Below are 13,845 nucleotides of genomic sequence, written 5' to 3'. Positions count from 1 at the left end.
TAATTAAAAAATGTTATTTCCAAGCGTAGGAGGTTATATGTTAAAAAACACCGAAGCTATAATTTGTTTCATATTATTTTTCTACCAATTTTGCGATCGTTCCTATGGCAGCTATATGACATAGTCGTCCGATTTTGATAAAATTTAATTCGAAATTCAGAACTAATTAAAAAATGTTATTTCCAAGCGTAGGAGGTTATATGTTGAAAAACACCGAAGCTATAATTTTTTTCATATTATTTTTCCACAAATTTTCCGATCGTTCCTATGGCAGCTATATGATATAGTCGTCCGATTTCGATAATATTTAATTCAAAATTCAAAATTATTTAAAAATTGTTATTTCCAAGCTTAGGAGTTTTTATGCTAAAAAACACCAAAGATATAATTTTTTTTCATTTTTTTGTCCGATTATTCCTATGGGAGCTATAAGATATAGTTGTCCGATCCGGCTGGTTCCGACTTATATACTACCTGCAAAAGATATAAGACTTTTGGGAAAGTTTCAGCCCGATAGCTTTAAAACTGAGAGACTAGTTTGCGTAGAAACGGACGGACAGACGGACAGACGGACAGACGGACAGACGGACAGACGGACAGACGGACATGGCTAGATCGACTCGTCTAGTCATGCTGATCAAGAATATATATACTTTATGGGGTCGGAAACGTCTCCTTCACTGCGTTGCAAACTTCTGACTGAAATCAATATACCCTCTGCAAGGGTATAAAAAGGTCTAAAATATCACCAGCCATTTTGCTAGTTAAAATATGACTAAATTATTACAAAATATTTTTACATTTTTAAAATAATCTAAATTTTAAAAAATTGTTAATAATAAATTAAGAAATAAATGTTGTATCGATTCTTTGCTTTAAAAAAATGAAAAACAGATATATCCCAAGAAACCATTTTTGTTAATATAATAGAACAACAAGCTTTACATTTTGGAATAAAATTACAAATGTAGAAATGTATTTTCCCTATTTTAATTTAATTATAATTTGCATGCGTCAATTGTTTTCCCCCAGTGAGCAATTGAATTCCAGGGAAACGAATTAAATGAAAACAGACTGAAGGCAGCCAAGTTGAAAGCATCAAACAACATCAACGAGAGCAACGAAAACAGCGAAAACAACAACTCCGCAAGGTATTTATATAATCAGGTGTCCATGACAGGCCTCAGTGGCCCCGCCCCCCGAACCATGACCCCTGACCCGCGGCAATGAGTGCGAGCGGGACAAAAGGCCTGGCACAAATTGTAACCTTTGATGAAAGTTTTTCGCACAAAACTTTTCGCCACGACAACGAACTCGATTTTCATTATCAGGCAAAGTTGGTCGCATTTGTAGCATTTTGTTGCCGTTGCCGCATTTTGAGCGGTCCATGTGGGCGAGTGTGTGTGAGCCACGCTAATTAACAGGCCTGCCAGCGACCACTCTCTGTTTTCCCTTCCCAACACTGGAAAAACATGTTTTGAGACCGCATCGGAACCATAACTGGCCCACCCTGAAAATCAGCCAATAAAAAGGTTGAAGAAAAATATAATTTGTATACATTTAATATAATTTAAGTAATATTTTTTAGAAATTCATAGAATTATGAAGCAATATTTTTCACTTCAGTGCATCTAACGCTTGGAGTTCGTATTTAAAACAACAAGTTTACAATTTATTTCTTTTAATCTGATGCTTCTAAGTATAATTATCTCTTCATAATATTACCTGAAGTATAACCAAAAGATTTTGGAACTAGAAAAAAATTTTCAAACTTAATTAATAGAGACGTGCATATATGTAAGCATTCTTTAAATATTAAATCTTTTAAGCATTCCTTTGCAATAGTTATGAAAAAAAGGCTTAAAGCCAAAAATCATTATTTTATATTTCCCCTCCCTAATTTGGTTCAGTGTACACCCATTATGTACGGCGGCAAGGCAAAAAACTTTGCCGCTTTTTGCCTAATACGCATGCATACATAATTGAGGGGAGGCCTGCGCCCACACTCACACAATCGCACACAGCCTCAGCCATTTCCATATGCATATCAATACAGATGCAGATACACACACACACACACGCAGAACCAGCAACACTCTAATAAACACAGATACAAAGCTAGACGCACGCACATTAATGCGGTGAGCCTGAAAATCGTTGAAGCAACAAAAGTGGAAATCCTGAAAAGGCATGAAAAATGATAGAAAAAGATGATACCCTGCAATATGAGCAAGTTAAAAGTAGAATTAAATAAATAACACAAGTTGGTTAGTTACTTTCATACTTTGTTCTAACATTCTGCAAATACTAAGGTGTTTAAAATAAAACATTTTTGTAAAACATTTTTATTTATGTATTTAATTTAATATTTTTAGCATTTTACTTTATTTATTTTTAAGCATAACCAGTGTTAGAACAAAGACTAGTTTATTTTTATAGAACATTCTACAGAGCCAATAACTATTTTGATATGCATACTAACTAAATAAATAATTTGCCTTAACGTTAATTTTTAAAACGCAGAAATATCAAAGTAAAGCTAATAATATTGAACAGCTTGTTTCACCACTTAGTCCTCCTAAAAAATTCCAGGTAAGTATTTATTTCCGCACATATTCCATTAGATTGCGGGGTATATAAAAAGGCACTTTACTCTCACCACCACCCTTTTGTCCATATGTGTGCGGGCACTTTGTATCTATGTGCGCCTGTGTTTTGTGTATCCTTTGGCTGCGAAATTGCATTTCATGAATGGTAATGTGCTATGATGCGTACCTCTCACCTCTTACCTTTCAACACCCCCACCCCGGCACTCAAGTCTAAACCCAAACTGAAACCCAAACTCCAACCATCCGGCGACCTTGCTGGGTGGTCGGCATATCTGAGGTTTTGGCACCGGTGGCTTGGACACAGAAGCCAAAAAGGTTTCTCAGCCGAAAATAATGGAAATGGAAGCTAATGCTCCCAGCTGGGGGCTGTGCGAAATTCTAGATGGAGTCGAACGTGGAAATGTTTGATGAGCCCAATCAAAATGGGAAATAAATGATGATTTAACTCGTTAGTCGAGGGAAATTGCTTAAAATATATTCGCAAAAGAAGTATGGGTAGGTTTAATACTAGAATATTGCAAATTGCCTTGATTAAAACATATAATATAAATTGTTCAATAAATGCCAATTATTGGACCGTCAATGAATAAGCAAATCTAAAAAAAAAACACCATAATAAAATAGTAAATTTTAAGTGTTTATGATAGCACAACTTAAGTGCAAGAACTTTAAATTGTTCTGTGGATTTAGCAACTAATAATCATCACCTCGGCAAAACGATTTGTGCTTTCTTACTCGTTATTGGTAGAGCAAAACCTGTTGAGATGGCAAAGGGGTACCGAGATGTTGTTGATTTTTAAATGGCTGAACAATTTCAATTTCACTCAAATCAAATTGAAATCCCAAGGTTTCGACACGCTTTGACTGTGGTTCCCAGGATTCTGGCAAGTGGGTGGTGGGAAATGGCTATGGAAAATGGGAAAATGGCCTGCAAAATCGTGGGGGGATGGGGGTCGGGGGTGTCAAAGTGCGGTTGTTTGCCTGGCACAAGCAATAGAATTGAAATTGTTGTCCCTATTCCGATGCCAAGTATTTAGCACATGCACAAATAATTGAAATGCAGCTGAGTCTTCATTTCCTTTGGCTTTCACTCGCCATTGAGTGCGCTAATAAATAAATTAGTCATAACACATCCGTATATATGCCATATATGCGTTTATACATTTATATTCTGGCTCTCTAGGGTTTTACAGGAAATTATCGAAAATTGAATGCAAATACATGATGTACATAATGCAACAACAACCGAATGTCGGGCAACAAACAGATATAAATAGATGGACAATTTGCTTATTGTTTTGCATTGTGTGGGGCGGGCATAAAAATGGGGGGTCAACAAAAACTTAAATAAATAATTTCCCAGTTGTGTGGGCATTATTTATTTACCGATTTGTTTTAATTTCGCATACAAATCCATCGAAATCATAAATAAATGCATGCAGAATCGCCCGAACAAACCCATCTCCGTGTTCAACATTGACGTTCGTGTCACAGTTGGGTAAACTGAAAACTAAAACTGAAGCTACAAAAAACAAACATGAAAACATCTGCTCAGCTAATTGACTAAAGTGCCACTGCGTTAAATGTGTGTGTCATAAAAACCCACTTGGCCCCATTCGGTTGGCATTTGTCACAACATCAAGTGTCTGCAATGGAACTCTTTTGCCCGAAATAATAAAAAAAATATCAAAGCCATTAACCAGCCACTGAATCACTTGGTCCTAGCAGATCGGGGCAATTGAAAGTGAATTAGTTGCTGTTTTATTTGGAACTCGATCTAATGTCCAACGGGGCACAGCAATTTTAGATTGCCAAAAATCAATCTTAGTTACAAGGAAGCTTTTTAGTAGGTACTACTAATAAAACACTTTCTTATAAAAGTACCAATTACAAAATATTGGAATTTTAATCTAAAAATTAATTCTTATACGGATCTTAAAGAAGTTAACACTTTATATGTATTGTAGGATATATGTGTAAGAACTCACCTTTTTATGAACGAATACGTATGCTGTAAAAGATGCATAAGAAATGGATTATTATTTAATAACAAGTAAAACAAAAGTAAATGGCATAGTTCAGTGTTTGCAAAATATTTAGCATTCCTAACTTAAAATGGCCCAACAGATAAATATACTTATTTTTGGAACAGCCCAACTTTTTTCAAAAAACGAAAACAGAATAGAACCATACCTTATAAAAAGAACTCGGTGTCAGGCGAGTACAACCACAACATGGAAATTTTGTTGGCCTATGGTTTTGATTTTTAATATAAAATAAAATATAAAAATAGGCTTTGACTCTTCAGATTATAGGTTATATATAGACAAATATTGTTCTACTTGAAAATAATATCGTTTTTGAGCTAAAAGACTGAAATCGTTTACTTGTCATTCCTGAGAAGTTTAAAGAGGAGTTTAAAGAAAGTGTGGAAGTGGGTTTTCTTTAGGTATACTTTCGTGAGATATGGTATTCTATTTGTAGCACTTGCTGACTTAAGTTCTAGTCTCATTAAAGTTAATATATTAATCCTGAAACCAGAGGCCAGAGCATAATCCATTTTATCAACCATCAGGCAGTGGGCACTTGTAACCGTTCCATTGCACAGATATCAAAAAACAAAACCATAACTTGGTTTTTATGCTAGCCCAAATGGGGTTAAGGGGGAAGAGGGGAAGCCCCTGCTCTGTCTATATGAATAATAGAAAGCTGCATAAAAAATGCAACCGACGCAGCAGAGCATTATGCAAATATGCAAATAAATATCTCTAAAACATTTGTTTCAATTTCCCCACAAGCCGCTGTAGCCTCTTTTATGGCCCCGTAATCCCGCTCAACCAATTCCACGGATGTCACATCGGATGGCCCACAAACGATTGGATATAGCCCCCCTCTATATCACCCCTATATCATTCCATTCCGCTGCTGCTGGCTTGCATAAAATGGTTTTAAGCCTGGTTGGGCTCGAGTACAAAAGATTTTTGTGTGTCCCATAAATTTGCAGCGATGTCAGGCATTTTTTGGGGGGCTTGGAATGGGGGGTTCTCTGGCCCCCGTTTTGTGTTGGCCTTGTAAAACATTGCAATTTAGATTTGTCACCAGGGGGATGGTAAAAAATGTGTTGCATACTTTTATGCATATTTGTCGATTGCCATAATTAAGCCGTAAATGAGGCGCAAGGGGGCGTTTTTAGAGTTGGTTTTTGGCGGTGGGGGTGGGGGGGGGTGTGGCTCTTGCCACATCATTTAATGCTCATTAAAATAACTGCGACGCGTATCCTTCCGCTCTGTCTGTTCCACTATCGTTTTCCCCCCTTTCCCCAGTTTTCCCCACCCACACACACATTTTCCCACTCTTCCTCTCGCTTTTGGCATTTGCGGCACTTGACATTTTGCGGCGTTTTAATTTGGCGCACGCTCAAGTGCTCCTCATATTGCCAACAGCAGTGGGTGGTCATGGGTGGGGGTGCAATGGGGGTGCAAAAGGGGTTGGCCGGGGGCTAAGCTGGCAAATGAATTGCTATAAGGCCAACGGCATGCCCCGGCGGATAACGAGCTTTGATTGCCAGTCGAGAGTTGATGAAATATCATGCATGGCCACCGCAATCATCATCATCATCCCAGATCATCGTCAACATTATCGGCATTTTCCATCGTCATTTGAGGCAAACACATGCATCTTAAGCCAGATCAATCTGGTAATTGGTTTTGGATACAGACTTCGTCTTATCAGTAAGTAGCGCAATTTTAGGGATTTATTGGGGCATCATATGTTGTATTTCTTGCCTGCATGTAAATACAACAATTGAAGTTTAACCATTTTTGTAACAGGAAAGGGTTACAAAAAGATTAACATAAATCTTAAATAATTGTATAACAAATACTTTACTTACTTGTTGATTTAATAGATTTACAATTAAGTTATTTGAATTGACCAATAAGTAATATTTTTAAAGCTTAAACAAATAACCTTATCTAGATACAAAATTGCATTTAATTTTATTTTTGTAGTTTGTATTCTCATCATATTATTTTACAGTTAAAGTGCTTTTAATGCATAAGTTTGTTATTTTTTTGGTAAACATGCAAAATCCTTTAAGCCATTTGAATTGGTATTTATGTAATCTTCCTTAAATTTTGAATTGTTTTTTTAAATATTCAGAAGTTCGCAGCAGCGAAATCTATTAATTTTATTTTAAGGCATCGTGTTAGGAATTTTTGTTTCATTTTTATTTGGAATTATAGACTTAAGCTCAATGAACCAAAATGTTACATTTAAAAACAAATATGTATATGAACGGGTTAACTTTTCTTTGGAAAGTATAACATATTTTGTTAATAATTTGCATCACAAGATTAGTTTCCCCTTCCCAGGAACGAAATGCTGACTTCTAATAATTTTGAAATATTTGCATTTTGCAAATAAATGTAAGGGATTAATTGTAAATGGTTTATGGGCAACAGCCTACAAATTGTGAGATCTTAAAGGGAATTTCTAAGCAAAAGCCTTCGGGGAAATAACTATCTTTTCATGAATTTCCTCAGTATTCATCGGCGAAGGGCTTTTTAAATTCCACTGCATTCCTTGGGAGGACTTCGCCCTTCAGCCACTTGACAAGGCAAAAATACGAAGATGATGTCTTTTGGCGCATTCCGCCTTTCCACTGGCAACTGTCACTCATAATTTGGCCAGGGATACATTAGTGTGATGGGATGGGAGTGGGCTTGGGGGGGGGCATTGGTTATGGGTGCTCGGAAATGTGGAGTTTCCTCATACATTTTGAATGCCGGCGACATTAGGTAGATGAGGTGGGCGGGGTGGGCTTTGGTGTCTTTTATCGCCTTTTCATCGAAGTTATCTTGCATATTGCATGAGTCGTTCGCCATATGGAAATTTATGGCCGCACATACACACACTCGCACACTCGCGCGAAAATCGTTTAAATTCGAACGTGCTCGAGTGTGTGTGAGTATGTGTGTGAGCCACAAACATGTCCTTATACATCCTTATCGCTATGTGTGTGTGTGTGTGTGTGTGCTGATGTGGCTTACTCAGTTATAGATTTCTTAGGGGACCCTGTTTATTATCCTTTTTTATATCCTAGCCGGCTTCTCCTACGTTTCTTTTTTATTTATTGATGTTGTACATTTGAGTTAAGGGCGCAAAGCGTCGCCGCATTCGTTAGCCATAACTGATGCCGTTTTTCTTGCCTTTCGTCCTGCAGCTCCTTATTTCTACTTCCGTTTCCTCCCCACACACACACACATATACACTAAAAGCACGTGTTTGCCAGGGCCTGCACTGCATATGAAACTGTAATACAAATATTGCGCATACGCCACATTGGCCCAGTGGCCACAGGAACTGGCCCCAATAACCAGCTGCCTTAAATCCCCCCCCCCCCCCCCCCCCCCCCCCTTCAAAAAGGCGATCAAAAGTCGACATCAACCACATATTGGTACCAAACAGTAAACATAACTAGCTCAGGTAACCGGGCCAAAATGTTATTTACCTTGGCTGTAACTTCGCTTAAAGGTGAGCATCCACATAAATTCCTGTAGAAATTGAACGCCAAAACGTATTTATTGTTTAAGCGAATGGCCAAAAATAGAAGAAAAGCTAAGCGGAAGCTGGGAAAATTTCCGGACGTAAATGTCAGGTTGGGTGTTCGAGTGGAAGTAAGCAAAAACATTGGGATATTGTCGAGGAGATTTGGCTTCGAAGATTGTCAACTTGGTTGAATGGAGTTGAATACAGAGCCTAAATCTTTGAGATACTTAATCCTAATTCTATTTTATGTATATACTCTATTAAATTTAATTTCAATTTTAGGTTACTACTGCGTTTTCCCATTTTGATCGGCGGATCCCATTGACTTTTTGTGATCCACATGGCCATTTCCAATTCTCCGCATCACTGCCAAAGCCAAAAATCATAATTGATTCAGTTTTAATTGCTGCAGCAGCACAATCGCAGAACGAGGAAGAAATATCCGAAAAACGTCCAAAAAGATTCGTACAAAATGGGTTAAAAAGGAGCAAAAAATGCAGCCCGAAAACGACAGGCCAAAAGCAACGATCGATTTCATGCCAAGCCAACCCGCCACGCCCCCTTGTCCCACCCCTTTTTCTACGCCCCTGCGTCTACTACAGTTGAATCAAATTTAATATTGGCTTGTCACGTGAATTTAACTGTGCCAAGCTGACATTTTGCTGGCTCTCATTTCACGTTAGATTGCACAAAATTCAGAATTGTAAGCGGAGTGGAAAAAAGAGAAAGTATGTAAAAATAAAGATATGGGACAGCTGGCTTAAATGCAAATAATGAAAGAAAGATAAACATGCTTTGATCAAATTAGCTGCGCTTTTGCTTTAGACATATAGATCCAAACCATCAAACAAACCATCAAACGAAAATAAGGGTGTCTTAAACTTTTATTAAATATATATTTATATTATATTATTTAATATTATCATGAAATATATCAAAAATATTGTATACAAACTTGTTAAAGAATAAACTTATTCCTTTCAAAATATTAATAAATTATATATATTTAAGCCCCTAAAAATGTATAAGATCTGTATAAAAACTTACATTAACTTTAATACAAATTAAATTGAACTAATCTTTCTCAATTGTTCTTCAAATATCACATATAACGATTCAAGGTGAGAGCTTTAATCACCTCAAAAACGCTTTTCCAATTTCACTTTCTTTTGGGCGTCTGTTGAAGTAGAATGGCAGTTCCCTCTTAAATCTTTGCCCAATGCACCACGCCCCCAAAAACCTATCAACTCCCACTACCCATCAGCTGTGCCCCCTCTCTTTCTTTGGCCGACTTGCTGTCTCTCTCTGCCATTAAGTGCAACACAAGGACGTCGATGACATTGCTACTCGCGCATTTTGGCCACTTAAGAGTGGGAGTGAAGGAGAGGGCCAGATGGGGTGAAGAGGGACGGAAGATGGGCATACCGAAGGTGAACTGCGGCTGACTGCGAGGGCAATAAATATCAAAGCATTTGTTTGCCGTCAAAGCCAACAGAGGCTGTGAAGATTCACGCCCACGCTCAGGCCGATGGCCACAATTCCGCCCACCTGCCACGCCCCCCATCTCCATTGTGTAGAAACAGACGATACAGTAAACAAAATTATTGACATTAGATTTCAGCAATTTGATCGAAATATAAAGGTTATCTACATAGAAAAATGAAATCTTAAAATGAAATAAAAGTCTTTACAAGCAAAGATAAAATTTTTTGATATTCCTATAACACAACGTTCATGTTTACTATTTAATCATTAACGTGAAAAAAAGGAAAACTAACTCATATTCCTTCATTTTAAAATGCTTTTAAAGAATCTTTCATAATAGAACTACATTAACGCATATTTTATTATTTTAAATTGTTTTTAAAGAATTTTTCACAATAAAACTACATGAAAATCTAAACACTTAAGTTTTAAAATAATAGAATTTATTTTTCCTCTTTAAATCTCTGTAAAAATATATTTAACATATTATCCTTAGAAAAAAGCAGGACCTGTGTAAAATATTATTTACAAAACCATTTAAATTTTAAAATAATAGAAAATATTTGTTCCCTTTAAAGCTCTATAAAAATATATTTAACATTTTATCCACAAAAAAAAGCAGGACCTGAGTAAAATATTATTTACAAAACCATATAAGTACCAGTGTCTAAAATAATAACAAAAATATTTCCAATATTTACATTAATAGTTGTACATATTTTTAACATACATCTTGCTTATTATAAACAATTAAAAGATGCTCTAATTCGTTTTAGTTTTCCCCAGTGTACACACACTTTCAAGTCACCGACCAAGTAGCAGTCACAGTAACAGTAGCAGTCACAGTCACGTGCAGCGTAATTTGCACATTTAACATTTAAAAGCATTCCATGGAACACGAAGGCGTATACGCAATAAATTTTACGACCCGCCATTAGATACATGGCCTACCTATACAGGACCTATGGCCAGGATGGTCAGGGGCGTGCTAAGGGGGGGTTGAAATTGGTAGAGCGAGTGGCAGGTTCCCCAGGTTAATGATAAATTGACTTAATTACTGATGTGCCAAGCAGCTGAAACACAAACATGAATGATTTGCATGTGCTGCACTTTCTTTTTGATTATGGCAGGGAAAATGTGAAGCCAGTGCGATCAATACTTAGCTTAAATTTAATTTATAGCGCAAGTTCATAAATTAAACTCCATAAGGTGATGGCATTTTGACAATATGTTTAAATTAATTGATTTAATTTATAAGAAATAATTTGTTTTGGGCAATTGTATGTAAATCGCTTTACATTGGATAAGATAATATAATAATATTCTATTTTATTATTCATGTCATATATTTATATAAATATATATAGGCTATGACTATTTTTGTGATATTTAAAAAACTCCTTAAGAATAATTTCAAAAATATTTTAGTGTTAACTATAATAATATCAATAATGACAGTTGGCAAATAATTTAAAATGTGCTAGTTATGAAATACAATTTAAAGTTATTTCATTGAAAGTTCCAAAATAAAACCATATTCTATTATTTGTTGATGTCCTGTATATTATATACAAAACGGTGTTTATTTTCTATCTTAAAAGCGAGGTCATGATTGATTATTATATTTCTATAACAAATCATTTCCATAATAAAAAATAAATTTAAATTATTTCCAGCACCTGGACTTGATAATTATAATTATAATTAATGTTTGTTGGATGAGAAACAAGCAATTTTCATAAGCTCTCTTCCTTATAATTCGTAATACCCCAATAGGTGAGCTGGCGAGCTGTGAGCTGTTTGCTCAGCCCAAGCCACGACCAAAAGTTTCCCCAAGCACGGAGTAAATATTCGTATTATTTGCTCACATTTCTGGACCATATCCGAGATGGCTTTCATCAGCAGTTCGAGCACGTTTTCTGGGACGAAGCGTATTTCTTGTTTTATGTGCGAGAGCCAAACACCAGCGACATATAATTGAATCCATATTCCTAATGAGTGCACGCCCCAGCGCGTCCTCTCGAGAACGCAGGTCCTTTACACCCCTATTATGGCGGTGCTATGTACCTCGGCAGGCACCCGATTTTCCATTTTCCCATATTCCCCAACCCATTTTCCGATCCATAGCGTTGGCCATATAAGCGGACTAGACGACAACGAACACGTGCCAAAATAGAAATCAACTTTGGCAAGTTCCATTTTCCATTTCGTATGCAACATGCGATGTTGGGAGCAGTAACAACCTGCAACATTTTTGAACAATTTAATTTATTTATTTTGTCACATTTTTGTTGTCGCTGGCAGTCAGCTGGGCTGACATGGGTCCTTCGTCCTTCGGCCATCGTCCTTACTGCCATTTTCCCCCGGCCGAAGGGAAGGAGAAAGTAGCAGGTCCCTGTTCCTGTCCCAGATCGAAACGCACTGATAGCCGCTGTCAGTCAGAAACGAACGGATTTCGCCACCGGATGGCAGGCCGGTCGATAGCGCCGGCTAATCTGGTCCACCCCAAAAACCCCAACTCAAATGGTAGAGCCACCCCTGGCACACACACACACACATAGCCAGCCGGATGGGGCCCACACTGGATTCAATTAAGTTCACGAGTCTTGGGCAATTATTGCTGCAGACTCTCGGACTCTAGAATCCAACTTGAGCACCGAGCATTTGGCCAAAAAACCAGAATGTCATGTTGATATGGAGTCCGAACAGGGTTTCCTAATCTGCGAACAGAGAGGAAATCTACAATTTGAAACTTGAAAACAGCAATTCAAGGCAATTGTCCTGGGTGGTTGCTTATCTTGATATCCTCAGTCTGAGATTTTCGCAGTTCCTTGTAAGACATGGCGCCCTTGAAAACATGTTCATTTTATTTTATAAAAATATAATAAATTATAACATAATATCATTGGTTTCCCAAGCTGATATGCAATTTGTGTTTTATTTTATTGCTCACATAAACATCCCTTTTAATATATTATCATAAAAACATATAAATATCTATGAATTGTAATATGTGTATATCAAATTGAAAACTTTGGATTTTTAATTTATAAATATTTCCAAGTCCAAAAATATTTCCAACGCTATATGTACAAAAAATAAATATTAAAAAAATAATAACCTGTTTAAAAAAATGAAATTTGAAATTGTAAATATAATATAAAACAAATCATAATTATGAACAAAAATACACAGTAAAATTTAAATTGTGATTGCTTTACTAATAGACTTACTCATAGTTCCTATGAACTTTTCCTGAAATTAGCTTCATTTAATTTCTAATAAACGGCAAGTATTTTTAGATCAAATTACCCAATTACCACACATGACTCAAACTAATGTCAAATTAAATTACGATGGCAATCAACTAATTTTATTTATTTTATTGCTCACATAAACAGCCCTTTTAATATATTATCATAAAAACATTTAAGTATCTATGAATTGTAATATATATCAAATTAAAATCCTTGGATTTTTAATTTATAAATATTTCCAAGCCCAAAAATATTTCCAAAACCTTATGAACAAAAAAAAAAAATTAACCTTTTTAAAAAAGGGAATTTTAAATAGTAAATATAAATAAAAACCACATACCTACAAATCATAATTATGAACAAAAAAAACATTAAAATTTAAATTGTGATTGTTTTACTAATAGACTTACTCATACAACCTATGAACTATTCCTGAAATTAGCTTCATGTAAATTCTATAAACGGCAAGTATTCTTAGATCAAATTACCCAATTACCACACATGACTCAGTCTAATGTCAAATTAACTTAACCACTGACTTATGGCAATCAACTGATTTTATTTTTAGCACCTCCATAATTAGGACTATTGGTGCTTTTTACATACAGTTTGCTTCAATAAGCTACTAATCTATTTTCACTTGACCTCATTTTGCATTAGGTACAGCAATCTAAAAGATCTAGCTGGACAAACAGTCAATCTCATTTGTTGGCTAAGCTTAACCCATTTCCTACGTAAGCCAACCAGGGAACTATTCTTATCCCTTGGTATTTCCACTTTATTCTTTCATTCGCAATTCCAGACATTTCTGACACACATTGCTTTGAAGGCGATTAATTTTTGCGCTGCGAAAGGCAAAGAAAATTCCCCCACATAAATTTTCCCTTTTTCCGTAGCGCTTCGCATCGCACACTCGGCTGCTTAATTATGGTGAAAATATTTCA

At 36.1% G+C, this 13,845-nt stretch overlaps 1 protein-coding gene across 2 annotated transcripts in view; it reads right to left on the bottom strand.

The window, feature by feature from the left end:
* The window catches only part of LOC119556403 (teneurin-a), a 256,048-nt gene that overhangs the window by 225,549 nt on the left and 16,654 nt on the right, over nt 1-13,845 (bottom strand). For both annotated transcript variants that reach the window (XM_037868580.1, XM_037868582.1), the window contains exon 2: nt 4,598-4,620. The gene's annotated coding sequence lies outside the window, so the exon portion shown is untranslated. The remainder of the gene's footprint in view (nt 1-4,597; nt 4,621-13,845) is intronic.

This window comes from Drosophila subpulchrella, chromosome X (genome assembly GCF_014743375.2).
Source record: "Drosophila subpulchrella strain 33 F10 #4 breed RU33 chromosome X, RU_Dsub_v1.1 Primary Assembly, whole genome shotgun sequence".
In the NCBI taxonomy this organism is placed as follows: domain Eukaryota; kingdom Metazoa; phylum Arthropoda; class Insecta; order Diptera; family Drosophilidae; genus Drosophila; species Drosophila subpulchrella.
Note: the sequence above shows the minus strand (reverse complement) of the source record. Positions and strands in the feature narration are given on the sequence as shown.